The sequence below is a fragment of the Coregonus lavaretus genome (assembly GCF_964263955.1).
Source record: "Coregonus lavaretus genome assembly, contig: HAP1_SCAFFOLD_405, whole genome shotgun sequence".
Lineage (NCBI taxonomy): Eukaryota > Metazoa > Chordata > Actinopteri > Salmoniformes > Salmonidae > Coregonus > Coregonus lavaretus.
This window is the reverse complement of record NW_028160816.1, coordinates 202,865-228,634: the sequence shown is the minus strand read 5'-3', so window position 1 is coordinate 228,634 and position 25,770 is coordinate 202,865. Positions and strand designations below refer to the sequence as shown.

The 25,770-nt window shown below is 47.0% G+C and overlaps 1 pseudogene across 1 annotated transcript in view; it reads left to right on the top strand.

Moving 5' to 3' along the window:
• The window catches only part of LOC311121422 (hormonally up-regulated neu tumor-associated kinase homolog B-like), a 69,270-nt pseudogene that overhangs the window by 41,320 nt on the left and 2,180 nt on the right, over window positions 1-25,770 (top strand). Inside the window, exons 5-9 of the transcript in view lie at window positions 8,417-8,552; window positions 9,466-9,593; window positions 10,028-10,154; window positions 10,295-10,463; window positions 11,653-11,812. The product of the transcript in view is annotated as a hormonally up-regulated neu tumor-associated kinase homolog B-like (transcript). The remainder of the gene's footprint in view (window positions 1-8,416; window positions 8,553-9,465; window positions 9,594-10,027; window positions 10,155-10,294; window positions 10,464-11,652; window positions 11,813-25,770) is intronic.

The window sequence follows — 25,770 nt, the reverse complement described above, 5'->3', positions numbered from 1 at the left end:
CAGGATATTTCAGGGGGGCAGACCTCTAGTCTACAGTAACAGGATATTTCAGGGGTACAGACCTCTAGTCAACAGTAACAGGATATTTCAGGGGTACAGACCTCTAGTCTACAGTAACAGGATATTTCAGGGGTACAGACCTCTAGTCTACAGTAACAGGATATTTCAGGGGGGGCAGACCTCTAGTCTACAGTAACAGGATATTTCATGGGGGGCACACCTCTAGTCTCCAGTAACATGATATTTCATGGGGGGCAGACCTCTAGTCTACAGTAACAGGATATTTCATGGGGGGCAGACCTCTAGTCTCCAGTAACAGGATATTTCAGGGGGAGGGGGCAGACCTCTAGTCTACAGTAACAGGATATTTCAGGGGGGACAGACCTCTAGTCTACAGTAACAGGATATTTCAGGGGGGGGCAGACCTCTAGTCTACAGTAACAGGATATTTCAGGGGTACAGACCTCTAGTCTACAGTAACAGGATATTTCAGGGGTACATACCTCTAGTCTACAGTAACAGGATATTTCATGGGGGGCAGACCTCTAATCTATAGTAACAGGATATTTCAGGGGGCAGACCTCTAGTCTACAGTAACAGGATATTTCAGGGGTACAGACCTCTAGTCTACAGTAACAGGATATTTCAGGGGTACAGACCTCTTGTCTACAGTAACAGTATATTTCAGGGGTACATACCTCTAGTCTACAGTAACAGGATATTTCATGGGGGGCAGACCTCTAATCTATAGTAACAGGATATTTCAGGGGGGCAGACCTCTAGTCTACAGTAACAGGATATTTCAGGGGTACAGACCTCTAGTCTACAGTAACAGGATATTTCAGGGGGGGCAGACCTCTAGTCTACAGTAACAGGATATTTCAGGGGTACAGATCTCTAGTCTACAGTAACAGGATATTTCAGGGGTACAGACCTCTAGTCTACAGTAACAGGATATTTCAGGGGTACAGACCTCTAGTCTACAGTAACAGGATATTTCAGGGGTACAGACCTCTAGTCTACAGTAACAGGATATTTCAGGGGTACAGACCTCTAGTCTACAGTAACAGGATATTTCATGGGGGGCAGACCTCTAATCTATAGTAACAGGATATTTCAGGGGGGCAGACCTCTAGTCTACAGTAACAGGATATTTCAGGGGTACAGACCTCTAGTCAACAGTAACAGGATATTTCAGGGGTACAGACCTCTAGTCTACAGTAACAGGATATTTCAGGGGTACAGACCTCTAGTCTACAGTAACAGGATATTTCAGGAGGGGCAGACCTCTAGTCTACAGTAACACGATATTTCATGGGGGGCACACCTCTAGTCTCCAGTAACATGATATTTCATGGGGGGCAGACCTCTAGTCTACAGTAACAGGATATTTCAGGGGTACAGACCTCTAATCTACAGTAACAGGATCTTTCAGGGGGGGCAGACCTCTAGTCTACAGTAACAGGATATTTCAGGGGGGGCAGACCTCTAGTCTACAGTAACAGGATATTTCAGGGGTACAGACCTCTAGTCTACAGTAACAGGATATTTCAGGGGTACAGACCTCCAGTCTCCAGTAACAGGATATTTCAGGGGTGGCAGACCTCTAATCTACAGTAACAGGATATTTCAGGGGGGCAGACCTCTAGACTACAGTAACAGGATATTTCAGGGGGGGCAGACCTCTAGTCTCCAGTAACAGGATATTTCAGGGGTACAGACCTCTAGTCTACAGTAACAGGATATTTCAGGGGGGCAGACCTCTAGTCTACAGTAACAGGATATTTCAGGGGGTACAGACCTCTAGTCTACAGTAACAGGATATTTCAGGGGTACATACCTCTAGTCTACAGTAACAGGATATTTCATGGGGGGCAGACCTCTAATCTATAGTAACAGGATATTTCAGGGGGCAGACCTCTAGTCTACAGTAACAGGATATTTCAGGGGTACAGACCTCTAGTCTACAGTAACAGGATATTTCAGGGGTACAGACCTCTAGTCTACAGTAACAGGATATTTCAGGGGTACAGACCTCTAGTCTACAGTAACAGGATATTTCAGGGGTACAGACCTCTAGTCTACAGTAACAGGATATTTCAGGGGTACAGACCTCTAGTCTACAGTAACAGGATATTTCATGGGGGGCAGACCTCTAGTCTACAGTAACAGGATATTTCAGGGGTACAGACCTCTAGTCTACAGTAACAGGATATTTCAGGGGGGGCAGACCTCTAGTCTACAGTAACAGGATATTTCAGGGGTACAGACCTCTAGTCTCCAGTAACAGGATATTTCAGGGGTACAGACCTCTAGTCTACAGTAACAGGATATTTCAGGGGTACAGACCTCTAGTCTACAGTAACAGGATATTTCAGGGGTACAGACCTCTAGTCTACAGTAACAGGATATTTCAGGGGTACAGACCTCTAGTCTACAGTAACAGGATATTTCAGGGGTACAGACCTCTTGTCTACAGTAACAGGATATTTCAGGGGTACAGACCTCTAGTCTACAGTAACAGGATATTTCATGGGGGGCAGACCTCTAATCTATAGTAACAGGATATTTCAGGGGGGCAGACCTCTAGTCTACAGTAACAGGATATTTCAGGGGTACAGACCTCTAGTCAACAGTAACAGGATATTTCAGGGGTACAGACCTCTAGTCTACAGTAACAGGATATTTCAGGGGTACAGACCTCTAGTCTACAGTAACAGGATATTTCAGGGGGGGCAGACCTCTAGTCTACAGTAACAGGATATTTCATGGGGGGCACACCTCTAGTCTCCAGTAACATGATATTTCATGGGGGGCAGACCTCTAGTCTACAGTAACAGGATATTTCATGGGGGGCAGACCTCTAGTCTCCAGTAACAGGATATTTCAGGGGGAGGGGGCAGACCTCTAGTCTACAGTAACAGGATATTTCATGGGGGGCAGACCTCTAGTCTCCAGTAACAGGATATTTCAGGGGGAGGGGGCAGACCTCTAGTCTACAGTAACAGGATATTTCAGGGGGGACAGACCTCTAGTCTACAGTAACAGGATATTTCAGGGGGGGGCAGACCTCTAGTCTACAGTAACAGGATATTTCAGGGGTACAGACCTCTAGTCTACAGTAACAGGATATTTCAGGGGTACATACCTCTAGTCTACAGTAACAGGATATTTCATGGGGGGCAGACCTCTAATCTATAGTAACAGGATATTTCAGGGGGGCAGACCTCTAGTCTACAGTAACAGGATATTTCAGGGGTACAGACCTCTAGTCTACAGTAACAGGATATTTCAGGGGGGGCAGACCTCTAGTCTACAGTAACAGGATATTTCAGGGGTACAGATCTCTAGTCTACAGTAACAGGATATTTCAGGGGTACAGACCTCTAGTCTACAGTAACAGGATATTTCAGGGGTACAGACCTCTAGTCTACAGTAACAGGATATTTCAGGGGTACAGACCTCTAGTCTACAGTAACAGGATATTTCAGGGGTACAGACCTCTAGTCTACAGTAACAGGATATTTCATGGGGGGCAGACCTCTAATCTATAGTAACAGGATATTTCAGGGGGGCAGACCTCTAGTCTACAGTAACAGGATATTTCAGGGGTACAGACCTCTAGTCAACAGTAACAGGATATTTCAGGGGTACAGACCTCTAGTCTACAGTAACAGGATATTTCAGGGGTACAGACCTCTAGTCTACAGTAACAGGATATTTCAGGAGGGGCAGACCTCTAGTCTACAGTAACACGATATTTCATGGGGGGCACACCTCTAGTCTCCAGTAACATGATATTTCATGGGGGGCAGACCTCTAGTCTACAGTAACAGGATATTTCATGGGGGGCAGACCTCTAGTCTCCAGTAACAGGATATTTCAGGGGGAGGGGGCAGACCTCTAGTCTACAGTAACAGGATATTTCAGGGGGGACAGACCTCTAGTCTACAGTAACAGGATATTTCAGGGGGGGCAGACCTCTAGTCTACAGTAACAGGATATTTCAGGGGTACAGACCTCTAGTCTACAGTAACAGGATATTTCAGGGGTACATACCTCTAGTCTACAGTAACAGGATATTTCATGGGGGGCAGACCTCTAATCTATAGTAACAGGATATTTCAGGGGGCAGACCTCTAGTCTACAGTAACAGGATATTTCAGGGGTACAGACCTCTAGTCTACAGTAACAGGATATTTCAGGGGTACAGACCTCTTGTCTACAGTAACAGTATATTACAGGGGTACATACCTCTAGTCTACAGTAACAGGATATTTCATGGGGGGCAGACCTCTAATCTATAGTAACAGGATATTTCAGGGGGGCAGACCTCTAGTCTACAGTAACAGGATATTTCAGGGGTACAGACCTCTAGTCTACAGTAACAGGATATTTCAGGGGGGGCAGACCTCTAGTCTACAGTAACAGGATATTTCAGGGGTACAGACCTCTAGTCTACAGTAACAGGATATTTCAGGGGTACAGACCTCTAGTCTACAGTAACAGGATATTTCAGGGGTACAGACCTCTAGTCTACAGTAACAGGATATTTCAGGGGTACAGACCTCTAGTCTACAGTAACAGGATATTTCAGGGGTACAGACCTCTAGTCTACAGTAACAGGATATTTCATGGGGGGCAGACCTCTAATCTATAGTAACAGGATATTTCAGGGGGGCAGACCTCTAGTCTACAGTAACAGGATATTTCAGGGGTACAGACCTCTAGTCTACAGTAACAGGATATTTCAGGGGTACAGACCTCTAGTCTACAGTAACAGGATATTTCAGGGGTACAGACCTCTAGTCTACAGTAACAGGATATTTCAGGGGGGGCAGACCTCTAGTCTACAGTAACAGGATATTTCATGGGGGGCAGACCTCTAGTCTCCAGTAACAGGATATTTCATGGGGGGCAGACCTCTAGTCTACAGTAACAGGATATTTCAGGGGTACAGACCTCTAGTCTACAGTAACAGGATATTTCAGGGGTACAGACCTCTAGTCTACAGTAACAGGATATTTCAGGGGTACAGACCTCTAGTCTACAGTAACAGGATATTTCAGGGGGGGGGGCAGACCTCTAGTCTCCAGTAACCGGATATTTCAAGGGGTAAAGACCTCTAGTCTCCAGTAACAGGATATTTCAGGGGTACAGACCTCTAGTCTCCAGTAACAGGATATTTCATGGGGGGCAGACCTCTAGTCTCCAGTAACAGGATATTTCAGGGGTACAGACCTCTAGTCTCCAGTAACAGGATATTTCAGGGGGGGCAGACCTCTAGTCTCCAGTAACAGGATATTTCAGGGGGGCAGACCTCTAGTCTACAGTAACAGGATATTTCATGGGGGGCAGACCTCTAGTCTACAGTAACAGGATATTTCAGGGGGGGCAGACCTCTAGTCTCCAGTAACAGGATATTTCATGGGGGGCAGACCTCTAGTCTACAGTAACAGGATATTTCATGGGGGGCAGACCTCTAGTCTACAGTAACAGGATATTTCATGGGGGGCAGACCTCTAGTCTCCAGTAACAGGATATTTCAGGGGTACAGACCTCTAGTCTACAGTAACAGGATATTTCATGGGGGGCAGACCTCTAGTCTACAGTAACAGGATATTTCAGGGGGGGGCAGACCTCTAGTCTCCAGTAACATGATATTTCAGGGGTACAGACCTCTAGTCTACAGTAACAGGATATTTCAGGGGGGCAGACCTCTAGTCTACAGTAACAGGATATTTCAGGGGTACAGACCTCTAGTCTACAGTAACAGGATATTTCAGGGGGGGCAGACCTCTAGTCTACAGTAACAGGATATTTCAGGGGGGGGCAGACCTCTAGTCTCCAGTAACAGGATATTTCAGGGGTACAGACCTCTAGTCTACAGTAACAGGATATTTCAGGGGTACAGACCTCTAGTCTACAGTAACAGGATATTTCAGGGGTACAGACCTCTAGTCTACAGTAACAGGATATTTCAGGGGTACAGACCTCTAGTCTACAGTAACAGGATATTTCAGGGGGGGCAGACCTCTAGTCTACAGTAACAGGATATTTCATGGGGGGCAGACCTCTAGTCTCCAGTAACAGGATATTTCATGGGGGGCAGACCTCTAGTCTACAGTAACAGGATATTTCAGGGGTACAGACCTCTAGTCTACAGTAACAGGATATTTCAGGGGTACAGACCTCTAGTCTACAGTAACAGGATATTTCAGGGGTACAGACCTCTAGTCTACAGTAACAGGATATTTCAGGGGGGGGGGCAGACCTCTAGTCTCCAGTAACCGGATATTTCAAGGGGTAAAGACCTCTAGTCTCCAGTAACAGGATATTTCAGGGGTACAGACCTCTAGTCTCCAGTAACAGGATATTTCATGGGGGGCAGACCTCTAGTCTCCAGTAACAGGATATTTCAGGGGTACAGACCTCTAGTCTCCAGTAACAGGATATTTCAGGGGGGGCAGACCTCTAGTCTCCAGTAACAGGATATTTCAGGGGGGCAGACCTCTAGTCTACAGTAACAGGATATTTCATGGGGGGCAGACCTCTAGTCTACAGTAACAGGATATTTCAGGGGGGGCAGACCTCTAGTCTCCAGTAACAGGATATTTCATGGGGGGCAGACCTCTAGTCTACAGTAACAGGATATTTCATGGGGGGCAGACCTCTAGTCTACAGTAACAGGATATTTCATGGGGGGCAGACCTCTAGTCTCCAGTAACAGGATATTTCAGGGGTACAGACCTCTAGTCTACAGTAACAGGATATTTCATGGGGGGCAGACCTCTAGTCTACAGTAACAGGATATTTCAGGGGGGGGCAGACCTCTAGTCTCCAGTAACATGATATTTCAGGGGTACAGACCTCTAGTCTACAGTAACAGGATATTTCAGGGGGGCAGACCTCTAGTCTACAGTAACAGGATATTTCAGGGGTACAGACCTCTAGTCTACAGTAACAGGATATTTCAGGGGGGGCAGACCTCTAGTCTACAGTAACAGGATATTTCAGGGGGGGGCAGACCTCTAGTCTCCAGTAACAGGATATTTCAGGGGTACAGACCTCTAGTCTACAGTAACAGGATATTTCAGGGGGGCAGACCTATAGTCTACAGTAACAGGATATTTCAGGGGTACAGACCTATAGTCTACAGTAACAGGATATTTCAGGGGGTACAGACCTCTAGTCTACAGTAACAGGATATTTCAGGGGTACAGACCTCTAGTCTACAGTAACAGGATATTTCAGGGGGGCAGACCTCTAGTCTACAGTAACAGGATATTTCAGGGGTACAGACCTATAGTCTACAGTAACAGGATATTTCAGGGGGTACAGACCTCTAGTCTACAGTAACAGGATATTTCAGGGAGGCAGACCTCTAGTCTACAGTAACAGGATATTTCAGGGGGGGCAGACCTCTAGTCTACAGTAACAGGATATTTCAGGGGGGCAGACCTCTAGTCTACAGTAACAGGATATTTCAGGGATACAGACCTCTAGTTTACAGTAACAGGATATTTCAGGGGTACAGACCTCTAGTCTCCAGTAACAGGATATTTCAGGGGGGGCAGACCTCTAGTCTACAGTAACAGGATATTTCAGGGGGGGGCAGACCTCTAGTCTCCAGTAACAGGATATTTCAGGGGGGGGGCAGACCTCTAGTCTACAGTAACAGGATATTTCAGGGGGGCAGACCTCTAGTCTCCAGTAACAGGATATTTCAGGGGGGGGGGGGCAGACCTCTAGTCTCCAGTAACAGGATATTTCAGGGGTACAGACCTCTAGTCTACAGTAACAGGATATTTCAGGGGTACAGACCTCCAGCCTCCAGTAACAGGATATTTCAGGGGTACAGACCTCTGGTCTACAGTAACAGGATATTTCAGGGGTACAGACCTCTAGTCTCCAGTAACAGGATATTTCAGGGGGGGCAGACCTCTAGTCTCCAGTAACAGGATATTTCAGGGGTACATACCTCTAGTCTCCAGTAACAGGATATTTCAGGGGTACAGACCTCTAGTCTACAGTAACAGGATATTTCAGGGGGGGCAGACCTCTAGTCTACAGTAACAGGATATTTCAGGGGTACAGACCTCTAGTCTACAGTAACAGGATATTTCAGGGGTGGCACGTGAAGGGAAGGTGGGTGGTTGGGTGGGGGTATGAATAAGTGACTGACAGACAGAAGGGTTGTAAAACACCCACACACATCTCTCTCTCTCTCTGTCTCTCTCTCTGTCTCTCTCTCTCTCTCTCTCTCTCTCTCTCTCTCTCTCTCTCTCTCTCTCTCTCTCTCTCTCTCTGTCTCTCTGTCTCTCTGTCTCTCTCTCTGTCTCTCTCTCTCTCTCTCTCTCTCTCTCTCAAACCCCCCCTCCGAAATGACATTCAGAACCTCTCTCCTCTCCTGTAGATTTTGGTCTCAGTAACTGTGCAGGAATCCTGGGTTATTCAGACCCGTTCAGTACCCAGTGTGGGAGCCCAGCCTATGCTGCTCCAGAACTACTGTCCCGCAAGAAGTACGGACCCAAGGTGGACGTCTGGTCCATGTGAGTACACAAACCACACAACTGAAAGGTTTTACACACAACAGTTTACAACATACACGTTTCATGTCAACAGTTTACAACATACACGTTTCATGTCAACAGTTTACAACATAAATATTCTAGACTGTAAACAGTCAACCTTATTTAAATCAGATTAAAACCCTTCTGGACTGTAAACAGTAGATTGTATTTCTCTCTGAGAATAAATACACGTCTAGACTGTGAACAGTCAACCTTATTTCTCTATCAGAATAAATACACTTCTAGACTGTGAACAGTCAACCTTATTTCTCTCTGTCAGAATAAATACACTTCTAGACTGTAAACAGTCAACCTTATTTCTCTCTGAGAATAAATACACTTCTAGACTGTAAACAGTCAACCTTATTTCTCTCTGAGAATAAATACACGTCTAGACTGTGAACAGTCAACCTTATTTCTCTATCAGAATAAATACACTTCTAGACTGTGAACAGTCAACCTTATTTCTCTCTGTCAGAATAAATACACTTCTAGACTGTAAACAGTCAACCTTATTTCTCTATCAGAATAAATACACTTCTAGACTGTGAACAGTCAACCTTATTTCTCTCTGTCAGAATAAATACACTTCTAGACTGTAAACAGTCAACCTTATTTCTCTCTGTCAGAATAAATACACTTCTAGACTGTAAACAGTCAACCTTATTTCTCTCTATCAGAATAAATACACCTCTAGACTGTAAACAGTCAACCTTATTTCTCTGTCAGAATAAATACACTTCTAGACTGTGAACAGTAAAGACATCTATACAAACTACTAGATAACCTCTCAACCAGTTGACTAGAACTCATTTTTTATGAGATGTATTATTGGCTAGGTGAGTGTATAGTTTGTTGTACGCAGGTGTGTAACGTTGTCTGTCCCTTACAGAGGAGTGAACATGTACGCCATGCTGACTGGCACCCTTCCCTTCACCGTGGAGCCCTTCAGTCTCAGGGCTCTGCAGCAGAAGATGGTGGACAAGGATATGAACCCTCTACCGCCCTCTCTCTCTACAGGTACACACACACAGAAACATGCACACAGAGATACACACATAGACATGCACACAGAGACACACACAGAAACATGCACACAGAGACACACACAGAAACAAATGTACCAAAACAAGTGCCGGGCGGCTGTTTTGTTGTTTTTTAAATCCCAGAATGTAGCTTTAACAAACTCTCTCCCCCTTCTCTCTTCTCATCTTTCTCTCTCCTCTCTTCTCATCTCTCTCCCTCTCTCTCCCCCTTCTCATCTCTCTCTCTCTCTCTCTCTCTCTCTCTCCCTCTCTCTCCCCCTTCTCTCTTCTCATCTTTCTCTCTCCTCTCTTCTCATCTCTCTCCCTCTCTCTCCCCCTTCTCATCTCTCTCTCTCTCTCTCTCTCTCTCTCTCTCTCTCTCTCTCTCTCTCTCACTCTCACTCTCACTCTCACTCTCTCACTCCACAGCAGCCATCTGTCTAATGAAGAAGCTGTTAGAACCAAACCCAGCTAAGAGACCCAACATCCACCAGGTCATGGCTGACTCCTGGCTACAACTGGCTAACGCTAACACTGGAGCACCCTACCTCAACAGGTACACACACACACACACACACACACACACACACACACACACACACACACACACACACACACACACACACACACACACACACACACACACACACACACAGACACACACAGGTTGGATGGCTAACCTCTCTCTCTCTATAGGATCCACATTGAGGAGATCAACCACATGGTATTGCTCCATATGACAGAGAGGATGGGTTATAAACACAGCGAGGTGCTGAGTGCCGTGCTGACCAACAGAGCCTGTCACACCCTGGCTGTCTACTTCCTGCTCAGCAACAAGATGAAGAGGCTCTCCAAGGAGTACAGGGTAGGTTATCACACAACACCTGAACAGGACAGGGTAGGTTACCACACAACACCTGAACAGGACAGGGTAGGTTATCACACAACACCTGAACAGGACTGGGTAGGTTATCACACAACACCTGAACAGGACAGGGTAGGTTAGGGTAAACACCATGGCGGTAATAATAATAATATAATAATATGCCATTTAGCAGACGCTTTTATCCAAAGCGACTTACAGTCGTGCGTGCATACATTTTTGTGTCGGTACATGCCGATCCTTTGTTGTCCATCCTAATACTATGGAAGAGATGACAACGAGCTGCTAATTCAATCTGGACAAGATAATAACAGGACTGGTCATTCACTAGCAACACATCTGGACAAGATAATAACAGGACTGGTCATTCACTAGCAACACACATAGCAACAAGACAAAAGCACAACAAAACAGAACAGCAGAATTAACCAAAATAGATCAGAACACTTGAGACTTTAAATATCTGTAGAACAACATTGTTATTCCCTGAAAACACCTGTTAATAGTAGGAGCTTATTGTAATGATATCCTCTGCACGAAAAGCAGTAGGCCTAACTCTAGAATAACGCTTGAATGATGTTGTAATAATGTTTTTATAACATTGTAAAGTAAGTCTTGTCTGAGCCAGACCAGCTCATAGGGCAGGAGCCTATCTCCAGTTTCTGTAGTGAGACAGCTTGATGTACAGCCCACCCCCTGGACAGGACACTAGTCTATCTCCTGTTTCTGTAGTGAGGCAGCTTGATGTACAGGACACTAGCCTATCTCCTGTTTCTGTAGTGAGACAGCTTGATGTACAGTACACCCCCTGGACAGGACACTAGTCTATCTCCTGTTTCTGTAGTGAGACAGCTTGATGTACAGGACACCCCCTGGACAGGACGCTTGTCTATAGCAGGGCCTTACCCCCAATCTATCCCTTTATGCTGAGTGCCAAGCAGAGACACATCCGGTCCCATTTTTGGTGTGACTCATCCGGGATCGAACCCCCAACCTTCCAATCTCAGGTTGGACACTTTAACCACAAGGCCACTAAGTTATGTTAATAGTACATAATAAAGTTGTATAAACGTTGTAATAACGTTGTAATAACGTTTCTGTCCTCCAGGAAAAGCAGTACCAAGTTGTATAAACGTTGTAATAACGTTGTAATAATGTTTCTGTCCTCCAGGAAAAGGTGTACCAAGAGAAAGAGAAGAAGACAGAGAAGAATGAATACTTCCAGACCCAGTGGAGGAAACACGTAGAGAAGGTCACCATCCCTCCTAAACAGACTCCTGTCTACCGTTCCTTCAGCAAGGGCCCTAGCAAGGAGAAGAAACACAGGAATGGTGAGACCAGAGGCGCGCACGCGCACGCGCACGCGCACGCACACGCACACGCACACGCACACGCACACGCACACACACACACACACACACACACACACACACTGGAGTGCTGAATGAAAAAGGAGCAAAGTCCAGGTGAAAAGTTAGAGGAGAACCCACCTCAGTCTTCTGAAAATCTAACCCTGGGATAGTTATATTTTTCAGCGAGACATTTACACACATTTTAATGCCAAAGACACACCTGAATGGCTTTCCAAGTGGTACTGAGTGTTCCTGAGTGGTCCAGTCTCAGGGCCTATAACCATTGAAGAGACTTGGAATGGAGATATCGGGACGAAACCAATTTACATAATATGTACATAAGCTTTTCAATTGACATTAGCAACGGGAATGTCACGGGCTGACAGAGGGCTCGGGCTGACAGAGGGCTCGGGCTGACAGAGGGCTCGGGCTGACAGAGGGCTCGGGCATGGCTCAGGGGCTTGAAGTGACATATGCGCTTGCAGCCCCTTGACCAACACCTTGACCAGCCGCTTGACCTTCCCCTTGACCTGCCCCTTGACCTTCCCCTTGACCTTCCCCTTGACCTGCCCCTTGACCTTCCCCTTGACCTTCCCCTTGACCTTCCCCTTGACCTGCCCCTTGACCTGCCCCTTGACCAACACCTTGACCAGCCGCTTGACCTTCCCACTGACCTTCCCCTTGACCTTCCCCTTGACCTGCCCCTTGACCAGCCCCTTGACCAGCCCCTTGACCAGCCCCTTGACCTGCCCCTTGACCTTCCCCTTGACCTTCCCCTTGACCTGCCCCTTGACCTTCCCATTGACCTTCCCCTTGACCTGCCCCTTGACCAGCCGCTTGACCAGCCCCTTGACCTTCCCCTTGACCTTCCCCTTGACCTTCCCCTTGACCAGCCGCTTGACCTGCCCCTTGACCTTCCCCTTGACCTGCCCCTTGACCAGCCCCTTGACCAGCCCATTGACCAGCCCCTTGACCTGCCCCTTGACCAACCGCTTGACCTTCCCCTTGACCAGCCCCTTGACCAGCCGCTTGACCTTCCCACTGACCTTCCCTCTTGACCTTCCCCTTGACCTGCCCCTTGACCAGCCCCTTGACCAGCCCCTTGACCAGCCCCTTGACCTGCCCCTTGACCTTCCCCTTGACCTTCCCCTTGACCTGCCCCTTGACCTTCCCATTGACCTTCCCCTTGACCTGCCCCTTGACCAGCCGCTTGACCAGCCCCTTGACCTTCCCCTTGACCTTCCCCTTGACCTTCCCCTTGACCAGCCGCTTGACCTGCCCCTTGACCTTCCCCTTGACCTGCCCCTTGACCAGCCCCTTGACCAGCCCATTGACCAGCCCCTTGACCTGCCCCTTGACCAACCGCTTGACCTTCCCCTTGACCAGCCCCTTGACCAGCCGCTTGACCTTCCCACTGACCTTCCCTCTTGACCTTCCCCTTGACCTGCCCCTTGACCAGCCCCTTGACCAGCCCCTTGACCAGCCCCTTGACCTGCCCCTTGACCTTCCCCTTGACCTTCCCCTTGACCTGCCCCTTGACCTTCCCATTGACCTTCCCCTTGACCTGCCCCTTGACCTGCCCCTTGACCAGCCCCTTGACCAGCCCCTTGACCAGCCCCTTGACCTGCCCCTTGACCTGCCCCTTGACCTTCCCCTTGACCTTCCCCTTGACCAGCCCCTTGACCAGCCCCTTGACCAGCCCCTTGACCAGCCCCTTGACCTGCCCCTTGACCTGGAAGGCGTATAAACTCACAGATGTATTTTGTTGAGCTCAGATCCATCATGGCTTCATCTCTCCAAGGAACAACTGCTGCTGATGGTACAAATGTTGACCTCTTTGGTCGAGTTTTAAATGCATTGCGACAACACATGGCCTTACCGAGGTCCATACAGACATAAATACGTGCAACTTTGTCTAGACGGACCGAAGCTCCCATCCGCTCTGAGCAAGCAGCTCATATAGTAACATTAGGTATCAGAGGAGGGCAAGAAGACGACAAGAAGCTAGCGTTAGCACCTGCCATGGCCAATCGTCCGATTTGGACCTGGTGGGAAAACATTGTTGGAAACTTCACCGAAGTGGACTGGGTGAGAAACTTCAGGATGAATAACATAGACTTTGAACACTCTTTGTAGTGAGTTGCGGCCACTTCTTGAGCTCACCGACACTCGGTTGAGCGTCGCAGTGCCAGTGAGGAAACGTGTTGCTATTGCGGTGTGGTGGCTGGCTACAGGCTCTATTTTCAGATGCATCGCACACAAGTTTGGTGTCAGTGAGTGCTTTCGTCTGTTCGACCCTTCACAATGTATGTTTTGCAATTGAGCTCAAGTTGAAGGACAAATACACTGTGTTTCCATCCGGAGATGCACTGAGGGATACCATCCGGAGATTCAGGCAACTTGCCAAAGGATTCCCTCAATGTGTAGGTACCATATACCCATCATAAAGCCCACCACTCGACAGTCACACAGACTACTTCAATCAGAAGGGATGGCGTTAGATTATTCTACAAGGGACAGTAAAGCTACAAAAACAATACTAGCCTATGGCAATTCAAGAGTACTGGCCAATTAAGTAGCTTAATATTAAATGAATGGTAACTCAACATCAGTCTTAACTCTAATGTAATATCAATGCTGTGTGACTGATAACAAAAAAAAAAAACTATTTCCAATACAGGTTCATGGACACAAGCACTTCAATTTTTGACTCAGTAGTGCCAGAATGACTGTGGCGTCGGCAGGCTAACAGGAAGGGGGCGGTGAGCCAGGGTGACTACTGAAACAGATGGGCACATAAGCATGGTGTCACCCATTGTGACCTTCTACATTTACATTTGAGTCATTTAGCAGACGCTCTTATCCAGAGCGACTTACAGGAGCAATTAGGGTTAAGTGCCCAAGGCACATTGACAGATTTTTCACCTAGTCGGCTCAGGGTTTAGAACCAGCGACCTTTCGGTTACTGGCACAACGCTCTTAACCACTAAGCTACCTGCCGCCTTCTCTGTTCTGTTTAAGTTCCAAGATGGCGCCGGCAGAGAGGGCTGCCTTGCTTCCAGTCCTTAGGAAACTTTGCAGTATTATGTTTTTTTATGTATTATTTCTTACATTGTTATCACAGAAAATTGTTTTTACATACAGCCGGGAAGAACTATTGGTTATCAGAGTGGCGTCAACTAACCAGCACTACGACTTTCCCGAAGTGGATCATTTGTTCGCACCACACAGGGCATTTGAACTGATTCCAGAGGCCAAACCAAAACAACGGCGCCGGAGGAGAGGCAGCCGGAGCAGTCTCCTAGTCAGACTTAGGAGGCGCGCACACCACCCATCGCTTCAGAGTATATTACTCGCTAATGTCCATTCCCTAGACAACAAAGTGGACGAGATCAGGCCAAGGGTTGCCTTCCAGAGAGACATCCTCTGTTTCACGGAAACATGGCTCTCTCAGGATATACTGTCCCCGTCCATACAGCCATCTGGGTTCTCAGTACATCGCGCAGACAGGAATAAATATCTCTCCGGGAAGCAGAAGGGCGGAGGTGTGTGTTTCATGATTAACGACTCATGGTATAATTGTAGTAACATACAGGAACTCAAGTCCTTCTGTTCACCCGACCTAGAATTCCTCACAATCAAATGCCGACCGTATTATCTCCCAAGAGAATTCTCTTTGGTTATAGTCACGGCCGTGTATATCCCCCTCAAGCCGATACCACGACAGCCCTCAAAGAACTTCACTGGACTTTATGCAAACTGGAAACCATATATCCTGAGGCTGCATTTATTATAGCTTGGGATTTTAACAAAGCAAATTTGAGAAAAAGGCTACCTAAATTCTATCAGCATATTGACTGTAGCACTCGCGCTGGTAAAACACTGGACCATTGTTACACTAATTTCCGCTATGCATACAAGGCCCTCCCCCGCCCTCCTTTCGGCAAATCTGACCACGACTCCATTTTGCTCCTCCCTTCCTATAGGCAGAAACTCAAACAGGAATCCACGCTTCAAGATTGTTTTGATCACGCGGACTGGGATATGTTCCGGGTAGCCTCTGAGAATAATACAGATGTATACGCTGATTCGGTGAGTGGGTTTATAAGGAAGTGTATAGGAGATGTCGTACCCACTGTGACTATTAAAACCTACCCTAACCAGAAACCATGGATAGATGGCAGCATTCGCGAAAAACTGAAAACACGAACCACCGCATTTAACCATGTCAAGGTGACGGGGAATATGGCAGAATACAAACAGAGTAGTTATTCCCTCCGCAAGGTAATCAAACAGACAAAACATCAATATCGAGAAAAAGTGGAGTCGCAAATCAACGGCTCAGACACGAGACGTATGTGGCAGGGTTTACAGACAATCACGGACTACAATAGGAAAACCAGCCATGTCGCGGACACCGAATTCTTGCTGCCAGACAAGCTAAACAAGTTCTTTACATTTACATTTTACATTTTAGTCATTTAGCAGACACTCTTATCTAGAGAGACTTGTATTTATTTATTTTTATTTCACCTTTATTTAACCAGGTAAGCCAGTTGAGAACAAGTTCTCATTTACAACTGCGACCTGGCCAAGATAAAGCAAAGCAGTGCGATAAAAACAACAACACAGAGTTACATATGGGGTAAACAAAACATAAAGTAAAAAAATACAACAGAAAATATATATACAGTGTGTGCAAATGTAGCAAGTTATGGAGGTAAGGCAATAAATAGGCTATAGTGCAAAATAGTTACAATTTCGTATTAACACTGGAATGATAGATGTGCAAAAGATGATGTGCAAATAGAGATACTGGGGTGCAAATTACAGTTAGTTAGTTACAGTTAGTGAGTGCATACAATTTTTTTTATTTTTTTTCATACGAACCCACAACACCATGCTCTACCAGCTGATTTAATTAGCTGGTTGATAAGCTGAACCATACTGCGTTCATAACATTTAACATTTTAGTCATTTAGCAGACGCTCTTATCCAGAGCGACTTACAGTTAGTTTTTATTTTTATTTTATTCATACCTTATTTATTTATTTTTATTTTTTTATTTTATATATTTTTTTTCTTACCCCCCGTGGGAATCGAACCCACAACCCTGGCGTTGCAAACGCCATGCTCTACCAACTAAGCTACATCCCTGCCGGCCATTCCCTCCCCTACCCTGGACGACGCTGGGCCAATTGTGCGCCGCCCCATGGGTCTCCCGGTCGCTGCCGGCTACAGCAGAGCCTGGATTCGAACCAGGATCTCTAGTGGCACAGCTAGCACTGCGTACAGCTAGCACATAACCAAGTGGGAAGGTGGTAATTACCCGTTGTGAAGTCATAAATACCAGTTGGGTACATTCACGTTTTGAACTGGGAAATACACAAACATGGATGTCATTAGAATGCTTGTGATTGTTTTTCTCAGTTGCTGCCCATAAAAATTATATCCAGAGCTGCTTTCACTTTCTAAGTCAAAATAAATATGAACAGAATGAATTTTGTATCAAAAATTTTGTATTTAGTTCTTACCATGAACAACAACTGCTGAAGATGCCGTCATGCTTGCAGTCTTTTTTTGTTGACAGTGATGTCAGAGGTGCAAGTGGGAAACTCAGTGCATGGGGATGATAGACTAGTTTCCCTAGTTACCAGTTGAAGGGCCTTTCAACTGGATTCTTCCCAGTTGTATGTGGTAAATATTACCACCTTCACGAACGCAGCATCAGGTTAGTTACAACTGGGGTTGGAGCGAAAACATACATGAGGGCAGCTCTCCAGGAACAGGGTTGGATAGCCTTGCTCTGATGCATTCTCTTCGTACATTTGTCTCTAATAAGACAGCACAATGGTCTAGTCTACTGTAGTTGTCTTTCACACACTTAGTAACCAACAGGCAGAACTTAACACGCAGCTGTATGTTAGCACTTGATGCTACTAAACGGGAGATTCAATGCACCTGCGTGTTAAGAGAAGCTTGCCTTCAACCAAAAACCCACAAGAATAAACCCGCAGATCAGTTGATCTCATGTTGTTACCGTGGTTACCAGACATCTGCATCTAGGCTATCTACTCCCGCCCCCAATGAAATATCGACCCGTAAGGAACATTAGAAATCAGAAGGCTGGTAAATAATTTAAAATGCGTATTGTAAGAATTTTAGGGCTGCCAAACAATTAAATTTTTTTATTGAGTTAATCACGGGATTTCCTGTGATTAATCACGATTAATGGAAAATTAGGAATTTGCTCAAATTAAGCTGTAATTTAAGATTTTCTTAATACAAAAAAGCTTTACAAGAATATTGATGTCTTGATTTTGTCCAATGTAACGGTTAGCAAAATCAGGTAAATTGATAAAGCACACTTTCTTTAACCCAAATTTCAACTTGTTTTGACATCGCATTGTTGTTTTTAGCTGTATAAATTATGTATTTTTGATGTTTTCAGTGTACTTTGTACGCTTTCAGACAATGCGATTAATCATATAAACATATCAATATAACTAGAATATAATTTGTGTCATCTGAAATACCTTGATTAGATTATATTAACTCAATCATGATTGTCTTGATTTTGTTACACATTTTAGATGTGGACAGTTCAGGGATATTTTAGCCATTCGTAATTACACAAGTTGCAATTAATGGATGACATAGTTTGGAAATGAAAACGTAATGAGTGCACCAACATGAGTTTTCCATTCACATAACCGATTTATTGCCACAGTATAATTGATGTCTTAAACAAGAAATTACTTTATTGTAGTTGTACTGAATGATTATCAAATAGTTAAAATCACCCCTTAGTCTGCTCGATTACCAGGTTTTTATTTCTACAGAAAGATAATACCCTGTATATTGTAAAATATTGGGAGAAAGCAGGACTATTGAGATCAGCTGTGCGGGTGATCTTAACACTGGAGATAAAATGGTGGCCAACAGACCCGTATTGTTCATTTCCACCCCGAAATGGTCTCAGGTAGACTGTACATCTTATAGAGGAGGTCTGTTTTGGTGTGATAAGAGACTGTGTGTAGAGGGTTAGTAGGAGAACAGCGCCAGTCAGTCTCAGACTACAGGAGGCTCTGGTTCTGCTCTCTGGTTCTGGAGCCATCCTGGTCCTGAATGGCTGGGCTACTCGCTCCCACTGGGTGAGTGCAGCCTGGCGGGCCCCCATCCCACTGTCCTGGCCCTCTCAGACGGTACTGGGCCCCAGCAGCACACGCAGCTCCACACCAGGCTCCACACCAGGCTCCCTCAGCAGCAACCCTAGGAGGTTGGGTCGAACCCCTAACTCCTCTGCCATGGAGTCAAGATAGGGGATATGGTCCACCTGGAGAGGGTGCCGCTCCAAACAGGTGCTGGTGTCTCTCTTTATGTCCTGCAGCATGGAGGGCAGTGTTAGTAACCCTTTAAAGACCTGGGTGGCCCAGCGGGCCTGCATCTCAGCCAGAGGGTTGATGGCTCCCAGGTTACAGATGAAGCCCACTACGGCCAGACTGGGCCGGGCCAGCCCCAGGGGGAACACATGACGGTACAGACACAGGCTTTGAGGATAACACAGTGCCACCGACGCGGCCCGCTACCAAGGACTGCGGGCTCTCCTTCTCCGTGGCCAACGTGAGTAAGACGTTTAAACGTGTTAACCCCCGCAAGGCTGCCGGCCCAGACGGCATCCCTAGCCGCGTCCTCAGAGCATGCGCAGACCAGCTGGCTGGTGTGTTTACGGACATATTCAATCTCTCCCTATCCCAGTCTGCTGTCCCCACTTGTTTCAAGATGTCCACCATAGTTCATGTACCCAAGAATGCAAAGGTAACTGAACTAAATGACTATCGCCCCGTAGCACTCACTTCTGTCATCATGAAGTACTTTGAGAGACTAGTCAAGGATCATATCACCTCTACCATACCTACCTGCCACCCTAGACCCACTTCAATTTGCAATTTGGCCCTGGGTCTGAAGCCCGCCCTGTGCAACTTGGTCCTGGACTTCCTGATGGGCCGCCCCCTGGTGGTGAAGGTAGGAAACAACACCTCCACTTCGCTGATCCTCTACACAGGGGCCCCACAAGGGTGCGTGCTCAGCCCCCTCCTGTACTCCCTGTGCACCATTGACTGCGTGGCCACGCACACCTCCAACTCAATCATCAAGTTTGCAGATGACACAACAGTAGTAGGCCTGATTATCAACAATGACGAGACCGCCTACAGGGAGGAGGTGAGGGCCCTGGCGGAGAGGTGCCAGGAAAATAACCTCTCCCTCAACATCAACAAAATGAAGGAGCTGATCGACTTCAGGAAACAGCAGAGGGAGCACACCCCTATCCACATCGACGGGACCGCAGTTGAGAAGGGGAAATGATCATTACATTACATTATTGTAGATTTGTTTTGTGTTTACGCTTAATAAAGAATTGTTTGATAACACTGTCTCTTTTTAATTTGTCTTACATCACTCTCTGATAGTCAAGACATGTAGATATTTATTATGGAGGGAGTGTACTGTAAGGTCACTGTGTTTTGGACATTAATGTCACATGACCTGTATTTTAACCTTTATTTAAAGCTTTCTCATGAAAATGGTCCCCTTTCCTTTACGTGTCAGAAGGTCCAGAAGGTTCAACTGCTTTAATTTTTGGTTAAATTGTCATCTCTGGAAAAGGCTTAAAGGTTCAAATCTACATACACCATCAGACGTGTAAATATGTGGAATGGCTTGACCGTAGTGTTGGACTTCAACTCACTGAGTTGCAGATGCTTGCAATGGTGTGTATAGCTGGACTTCTGACATCTAAATACTTGCATTGTTTACCTAAATGTTGTTGTTTATCTAAATACTTGCATTGTTTACCATACCACTGAGTATGGATAAAAGCGGTTGAAAAAAAAAAAACGGTTGACCAAAAAACTGATTTTAAGAGTATAAATGTAATATCTTAAACATGCAATTCAGTTCAAAACACAGCAACTTAGTGCAAAATATAATACAGTGCAAAAGTTAAAGTAATTGCAAACTGAAACCACATTTTCAAAGTATGTAAAGGTTTAAGTTAAAATTTAGTTAAAAATCAAGTGTGTAAAATATAACACAGTGGAAATCTAAATACTGTAGTATGTAACAAAAACTAGAAAAAGTTGAAAGGCGTTGTGGTGTTGTCTGTTCAGGGTGAAAAGGAAACTACAGCCAATGATAGCTGTTGTTGCTCTGGCTGGTGTTGTCCTTGAGGTGGTGGAGGTCTGTGTTCAGGAGTGCCGCTGTACGCTGGCTGGTGTTGTCCTTGAGGTGGTGGAGGTCTGTGTTCAGGGGTGCTGTTGTTGCTCTGGCTGGTGTTGTCCTTGAGGTGGTGGAGGTCTGTGTTCAGGAGTGCCGCTGTACGCTGGCTGGTGTTGTCCTTGAGGTGGTGGAGGTCTGTGTTCAAGGGTGCCGCTGTACGCTGGCTCGTGTGGGGCCTGCTAGGGAGCAGGGTTGTGGGGAATCAGGCCAGCCCTTTCCAGCCCTTTTTTTTTGTTGTTGTAATTTAGCAGACGCTCTTATCCAGAGCGACATACAGTTAGTGAGTGCATACATTTTTCATACTGGCCCGCCGTGGGAATCGAACCCACAACCCTACGCTCTATAATGCCAGAAAAGGTGGTCACAAGCTTCCGTCCTCCTACTGCCTTTCTTGCGACCACACAGCAAATTCACAACGCTCTCTTACATTCTTCCTTGCAGCCTCATTGCTGCGTTGTTCCCACTCCAGATCTCATTGTTCCCACTCCAGATCTCGTTGTTCCCACTCCAGATCTCGTTGTTCCCACTCCAGATCTCATTGTTCCCACTCCAGATCTCGTTGTTCCCACTCCAGATCTCGTTGTTCCCACTCCAGATCTCGTTGTTCCCACTCCAGATCTCATTGTTCCCACTCCAGATCTCATTGTTCCCACTCCAGATCTCATTGTTCCCACTCCAGATCTCATTGTTCCCACTCCAGATCTCGTTGTTCCCACTCCAGATCTCATTGTTCCCACTCCAGATCTCATTGTTCCCACTCCAGATCTCATTGTTCCCACTCAGATCTCATTGTTCCCACTCCAGATCTCATTATTCCCACTCCAGATCTCGTTGTACCCACTCCAGATCTCATTGTTCCCACTCCAGATCTCGTTGTTCCCACTCCAGATCTCGTTGTTCCCACTCCAGATCTCATTGTTCCCACTCCAGATCTCATTGTTCCCGCTCCAGATCTCATTGTTCCCACTCCAGATCTCGTTGTACCCACTCCAGATCTCATTGTTCCCACTCCAGATCTCGTTGTTCCCACTCCAGATCTCATTGTTCCCACTCCAGATCTCGTTGTTTGGGGCTAGGGTTGCTGCTGGGCCCAGGGATAGGGTTGCTGCTGGGCACAGGGATAGGGTTGCTGCTGGGCTAAGGGATAGGGTTGCTGCTGGGCACAGGGATAGGGTTGCTGCTGGACACAGGGATAGGGTTGCTGCTGGGCTAAGGGATAGGGTTGCTGCTGGGCCCAGGGGTTGCTGCTGGGCACAGGGATAGGGTTGCTGCTGGGCCCAGGGGTTGCTGCTGGGCACAGGGATAGGGTTGCTGCTGGACACAGGGATAGGGTTGCTGCTGGGCTCAGGGATAGGGTTGCTGCTGGGCCCAGGGGTTGCTGCTGGGCACAGGGATAGGGTTGCTGCTGGACACAGGGATAGGGTTGCTGCTGGACACAGGGATAGGGTTGCTGCTGGACACAGGGATAGGGTTGCTGCTGGGCAAAGGGATAGGGTTGCTGCTGGGCCCAGGGGTTGCTGCTGGGAACAGGGATAGGGTTGCTGCTGGGCACAGGGATAGGGTTGCTGCTGGGCCCAGGGGTTGCTGCTGGGAACAGGGATAGGGTTGCTGCTGGGCACAGGGATAGGGTTGCTGCTGGGCACAGGGATAGGGTTGCTGCTGGACACAGGGCTGGGGTTGCTTCATCAGAGTCTGTGTGGGATAGAGTGATAAGCAAAGTTACCAAACAGGATACATTCACTATGAACAGTGACTTTTGTTAACAAGCAGCTAGCAATCAACGTCAGGTAGTGAAATAGCTTACTAGGTCCTAGTCATTACAAGCATTTGGGTGAGAGTGAAAAGCCAAGTTGACAAACAGGCTAGCAACAATCGTTAACATTATAAACATGAGCTCTGTCAGCAGCCAGCTAGCAGACAATAAAGTGATCATTTCGATTCATATGACTTATAGGTAGCTAGCTGACTGGCTAATACATTAGAACATATCAGTGTACGGGCATCTTTTGTTAGCTACGATGACACAAAGCTGAATTAAAGCACTGGCTCTTCTGCTGCAGTCACCATGGACTCAACAAAATGGGGAGGCATGGAGGAGGCATGGAGGAGACATGGAGGAGGCATGGAGGAGACGTGGAGGAGGCGTGGAGGAGACGTGGAGGAGGCGTGGAGGAGGCGTGGAGGAGACATGGAGGAGGCATGGGGGAGACATGGGGGAGGCATGGAGGAGACATGGGGGAGACATGGAGGAGACATGGAGGAGGCATGGAGGAGGCATGGAGGAGGCATGGAGGAGACATGGAGGAGGCATGGAGGAGACATGGAGGAGGCATGGAGGAGGCGTGGAGGAGGCGTGGAGGAGACGTGGAGGAGACGTGGAGGAGGCATGGAGGAGACATGGAGGAGACATGGAGGAGGCATGGAGGAGACATGGAGGAGGTATGGAGGAGACATGGAGGAGACAAGGAGGAGGCATGGAGGAGGCATGGAGGAGACATGGAGGAGACATGGAGGAGGAGGCATGGAGGAGACATGGAGGAGGCATGGAGGAGACATGGAGGAGACATGGAGGAGGCATGGAGGAGACATGGAGGAGACATGGAGGAGGCTGGAGGAGACATGGAGGAGACATGGAGGAGACATGGAGGAGACATGGAGGAGACATGGAGGAGGCATGAGGAGGCATGGAGGAGGCATGGAGGAGACATGGAGGAGACATGGAGGAGGCATGGAGGAGGCATGGAGGAGGCATGGAGGAGACATGGAGGAGGCATGGAGGAGACATGGAGGAGACATGGAGGAGGCATGGAGGAGGCTGGCTGTGTGCCGAGGCATTCATCTAGGTCCCTGTAGAACGGACATGTTGACAGCGCTCCCCAACCCCTCCCCATTTTTCAACTGGTCGTTCAGTACAGCACAGTTTCCGTTTAATTGAACGTTCCAGAACTTTAAAACGTACTGAACGCAGCCCTGCAGTAGTCCAGACCTCGTTGTGTAACATTTGAATATCCCTGGTCTGGGCCATGGAACAGGGGTGCATGTGCATGTTCTGACAGAGAGAACTCAGCCAGAGAACTCAGCCAGAGAACTCAGTCCCAGGTACCCAAAGGACTAGACATGTACAGCATATTATATTTTACTAGAGAGAAGACGATGATCTGAGATAGCTGAGTTGATGAGGTAGTGTTAAAATCTGTGCAGGCTTGTTCAGGGTGCAGCCTCTCACTCCCTAGAGGCACAAGTCACACTCCTCCATTGACCCAATTAACTTAGGCCAAAATATCTCTCCCTCTTTCCCTCGCTCATATTGTTCCACCCCTCTCTTTGCATCCTGCTCTCTACTAATCTATCGTTACCTCTCTCTCTCTCTCTCTCTGACGTTCATCAAGTCATACCACCTCCATTAACTAGGCTGTTCTCTCTCTCTCTGACGTTCATCAAGTCACACCACCTCCATTAACTAGGCTGTTCTCTCTCTCTCTCTGACGTTCATCAAGTCACACCACCTCCATTAACTAGGCTGTTCTCTCTCTCTCTGACGTTCATCAAGTCACACCACCTCCATTAACTAGGCTGTTCTCTCTCTCTCTGACGTTCATCAAGTCACACCACCTCCATTAACTAGGCTGTTCTCTCTCTCTCTGACATTCATCAAGTCACACCACCTCCATTAACTAGGCTGTTCTCTCTCTCTCTGACGTTCATCAAGTCACACCACCTCCATTAACTAGGCTGTTCTCTCTCTCTCTGACGTTCATCAAGTCACACCACCTCCATTAACTAGGCTGTTCTCTCTCTCTCTGACGTTCATCAAGTCACACCACCTCCATTAACTAGGCTGTTCTCTCTCTCTCTGACGTTCATCAAGTCACACCACCTCCATTAACTAGGCTGTTCTCTCTCTCTCTGACGTTCATCAAGTCACACCACCTCCATTAACTAGGCTGTTCTCTCTCTCTCTGACGTTCATCAAGTCACACCACCTCCATTAACTAGGCTGTTCTCTCTCTCTCTGACGTTCATCAAGTCACACCACCTCAATTAACTAGGCTGTTCTCTCTCTCTCTGACGTTCATCAAGTCACACCTCCTCCATTAACTAGGCTGTTCTCTCTCTCTCTGACGTTCATCAAGTCACACCACCTCCATTAACTAGGCTGTTCTCTCTCTCTCTCTGACGTTCATCAAGTCACACCACCTCCATTAACTAGGCTGTTCTCTCTCTCTCTGACGTTCATCAAGTCACACCATCTCCATTAACTAGGCTGTTCTCTCTCTCTCTGACGTTCATCAAATCACACCACCTCCATTAACTAGGCTGTTCTCTCTCTCTCTGACGTTCATCAAGTCACACCACCTCCATTAACTAGGCTGTTCTCTCTCTCTCTGACGTTCATCAAGTCACACCACCTCCATTAACTAGGCTGTTCTCTCTCTCTCTGACGTTCATCAAGTCACACCTCCTCCATTAACTAGGCTGTTCTCTCTCTCTCTGACGTTCATCAAGTCACACCTCCTCAATTAACTAGGCTGTTCTCTCTCTCTCTGGGCTGTTGACCCTGTGTGTACTTATGTAACAAAGAAGAAACTGTTTGAGGAAAGACGGCTACCATACATACTCACCCTGATTCTTTAATCACTAGAAAACAGTGTGTGTGT